Here is a 3,697-nt window from a genome sequence, read left to right as displayed (position 1 = left end):
CCTCCCAACCCCCTGTCTCCACAGGGATATCCCCACCACCTTACCACCAGGCCTCTGTACTACCTGAGGCCTACATTCTCTTGAGGGTCAGGCATAGGTTCTCTGACTGAACCCAGACCCACCAGTCCTCTGTTGTATATGTGTTGGGGCCTAGTCTTATTTTCTTATTCTTTCTGTTAACCCTCAGGGCTTTGGTACTTTTTCCCCAACCAATACCAGATCAGGTTCCCCTCTCCCATGCTACACCCCTCGTTCATGTTCACACCCAGATCCCTCCCTCCCTCCCCACTTGTGATTGCTTTCTTCTGCCTCCAAGTGGAACTGAGGCATCTTCACTTGGACACTTCAGCTTGTTGCCCTTGGAGTTCTGTGGACTGTATCTTGGGCATTCTGTATATTTTTTGGCTAATACCCACTTATTAGTGAGTACATACCATGCTTGTCATTTTGAGTCTGAGTTACCTCACTCTGGATAATATTTTCTAGTTCCATCCATTTGCCTGCAAAATTCAGAATGTCCTCATTCTTAATAGCTGAGTAGTTTTCCATTGTGTAAATGAACCACATTCTCTGTGTCTATTCTTCTATCGTGCCACATCTGGGTCATTTCCAGCTTCTGGCTATGAACATAGTGGAACAACATGCGCTGTGACATGGTGGAGCACCTTTTGGGTATATTCCCAAGAGTGGTATAGCTGGGTCTTCAGGTAGGTAGATTTTTTTTTCCAATTTTCTGAGGAACCTCCAGATTGATTTCCAGAGTGGTTGTACCAGTTTGCAATCCCACCAGCAATGGAGGGATTGTACCTTTCTCCACATCTTCGCCAACATGTGTTGTCACCTGAGGTTTTGATCTTAGACATTCTGATTGGTGTAAGGTAGAGTCTCAGGGTTATTTGATTTGCATTTCTCTGATCACTAAGGACTTTGAATATTCCTTTAGGTGCTTCTCAGCCATAAGAGATTCCTTTGTTGTGAATTCTCAGTTTAGTTATATACCACTTTTTTTTAATTAGGTATTTTCTTCATTTACATTTCCAATGCTATCCCAAAAGTCCCCCATACCCTCCCCCCGACTTCCCTACCCACCCATTCCCATTTAGGCCCTGGCGTTCCCCTGTACTGGGGCATATAAAGTTTGCGTGTCCAATGGACCTCTCTTTCCAGTGATGGCCGACTAGGCCATCTTTTGATACATATGGAGCTAGAGTCAAGAGATCTGGGGTACTGGTTAGTTCATAATGTTGTTCCACCTATAGGGTTGCAGATCCCTTTAGCTCCTTGGGTATTTTCTCTAGCTCCTCCATTGGGGGCCCCATGATCCATCCAATAGCTGAATGTGAGCATCCACTTGTGTGTTTGCTAGTCCCTGGCGTAGTCTCACTAGAGACAGCTATATCAGGGTCCTATCAGCAAAATCTTGCTAGTGTATGCAATGGTGTCAGCGTTTGGAGGCTGATTATGGGATGGATCCCTGGATATGGCAGTCTCTAGATGGTCCATCCTTTTGTCTCAGCTCCAAACTTTGTCTCTGTAACTCCTTCCATGGGTGTTTTGTTCTGTTTGTTAGAACATGGGTGTTTGTTCTTTGCCCCTTCAATTCTAAGAAGGGGCAAAGTGTCCACACTTTGGCCTTTGTTCTTCTTGAGTTTCATGTGTTTTGCAAATTGAAACTTACATCTTGGGTATTCTAAGTTTCTGGGCTAATATCCACTTATCAGTGAGTACATATAATTTGAGTTCTTTTGTGATTGGGTTACCTCACTCAGGATAATGCCCTACAGGTCCAACCATTTGCCTAGGAATTTCATAAATTCATTCTTTTTAATAGCTGAGTAGTACTTCATTGTGTAAATGTACCACATTTTCTGTATCCATTCCTCTGTTGAGGGGCATCTGGTTTCTTTCCAGCTTCTGGCTATTATAAATAAGGCTGCTATGAACATAGTGAAGCATGTTTCTTTCTTACTAGTTGGAGCATCTTCTGGATATATGCCCAGGAGAGGTATTGTGGGATCCTCCGGTAGTACCATGTCCAATTTTCTGAGGAACCGCCAGACTGATTTCCAGAGTGGTTGTACAAGCTTGCAATCCTGTTTTTTTTTTTTTTTTTTTGATTGGGTTGTTTGGATTTTTAGTGGTTAGCATACTGAGATCTTTATATATTTTGGATATTTGCCCTCTATTGGATGTGGGGTTAGTGAAGTATTTTCCCCCAATCTGTAGGTTGCCAATTTGTCTTATTGACTATATCCTTTGCCTTACAGAAGTTTTCCAGTTTTATGAAGTCCCATTTATCAATTGTTGATCTTAGAGCATGAGCCATTGGAGTTCTGTTTAAGAAATTTCTCCCTGTGCCAATAACTTCAAGACTCTTTCCCACTTTCTCTTCTATTAGATTCAGTGTATCTGGTTTTATGTTGAGGTCCTTGATTCACTTAGACTTGAGCTTTGTGCATGGTGACAAATATGGGTCAATTCTGTTTTGGGTTTTTTGTTTTTGTTTTTGTTTTTTGGGGGGTTGTTTTTGTTTTTGATTTTGTTTTTTTTGTTTTTGTTTTTTTTTTTTTGCCTTTGTAGATGAATTTGAGATTTGTTCTTTTCATGTCTTTGAGGAATTATTTTGGGATTTTGATGGGGATTGAACTGAATCTGTAGATTGCCTTTGGTAGCATAGCCATTTTTACTATATTAATTCTGCCAATCCATGAGCATGGGAGAACCTCTCCATTTTCTGACATTTCTCTCATTTCCTTAAATTTCTTTCTTGAGATATTTAGAGTTATTGTCATACAGGTATTTTACTTGTTTGATTAGAGCTACTTGAATATATTTTCTATTATTTGTGGCTAATGTGAAGGGAATTGTTTTCCTAATTTCTTTCTCAGCTTGTTTATATTTGTATAAAGGAAGGCTACTCATTTATTTGAGTTAATTTTATATCTGGCCACTTTGCTGAAGCTGTTGATCAGCTGTATAAATTGCCAATTTGTATCCCCTTGATGTCTTTTTGTTGTCTCATTGTTCTAGCTAGCACTTTGAGTACTATAGTGAATAGATGTGGGGAGAGTGAGCATCCTTGTCCCAATTTTAGTGAGATTGCTTTAAATATGTCTCAATTTATTTTTTACTTCAGACCAATCTTGCTTATGAATATTGATGCAAAAACACTCAATAAAATTTTTGCAAAAGAATCCAAGAACACATCAAAACCAACATTCACCATGATCAAGTAGGCTTTGTCCTAGGGATACAAGGTTGGGTCAGTATAAGAAAACTCATTAACATATTCCACTACATAAACAAAGTCAAAGAAAAAAATCATATGATCATCTCCATAGATGGAGAAAAAGAATTTGACAAAATTCAACACCTCTTCATGTTAAAAGTATTGGAGAGCTCAGAAATTAAAGGCACCTTAATAAACATAATAAAAGCAATTTATGGGCCTTGTCTTATTGTAACTTGTTATGCCATTTTTGGTTGAAAGGCCTGGAAGGCATCCTTTTGTTCTCAAGGAAAACTGAGGAGTTGATCTGGGTTAACTGAAGGTAGGGACTGGAAGAAATTGGGGGAGGGAGAATTGTTGGGATGTAACATATGAGAGAAGACAAATAGATAGATAGATAGATAGATAGATAGATAGATAGATAGATAGATAGATAGATAGATAGATAAAAATTTACCTCTATCCTCC

At 39.3% G+C, this 3,697-nt stretch overlaps 1 non-coding gene across 1 annotated transcript; it reads right to left on the bottom strand.

Moving 5' to 3' along the window:
• Window positions 1-3,257: 3,257 nt before the first annotated feature.
• On the bottom strand, window positions 3,258-3,339 carry LOC147004603 (small nucleolar RNA SNORD36). The gene has a single exon (XR_015047205.1). It is a non-coding gene; the product is annotated as a small nucleolar RNA SNORD36 (small nucleolar RNA).
• Window positions 3,340-3,697: the final 358 nt, after the last annotated feature.

This window comes from Mus caroli, unplaced genomic scaffold, assembly GCF_978045245.1.
Source record: "Mus caroli unplaced genomic scaffold, Mus_caroli_1 scaffold_5, whole genome shotgun sequence".
NCBI lineage: Eukaryota > Metazoa > Chordata > Mammalia > Rodentia > Muridae > Mus > Mus caroli.
The sequence above is the reverse complement of the archived record's forward strand: the minus strand, read 5'-3'. Positions and strand labels throughout refer to the sequence as shown.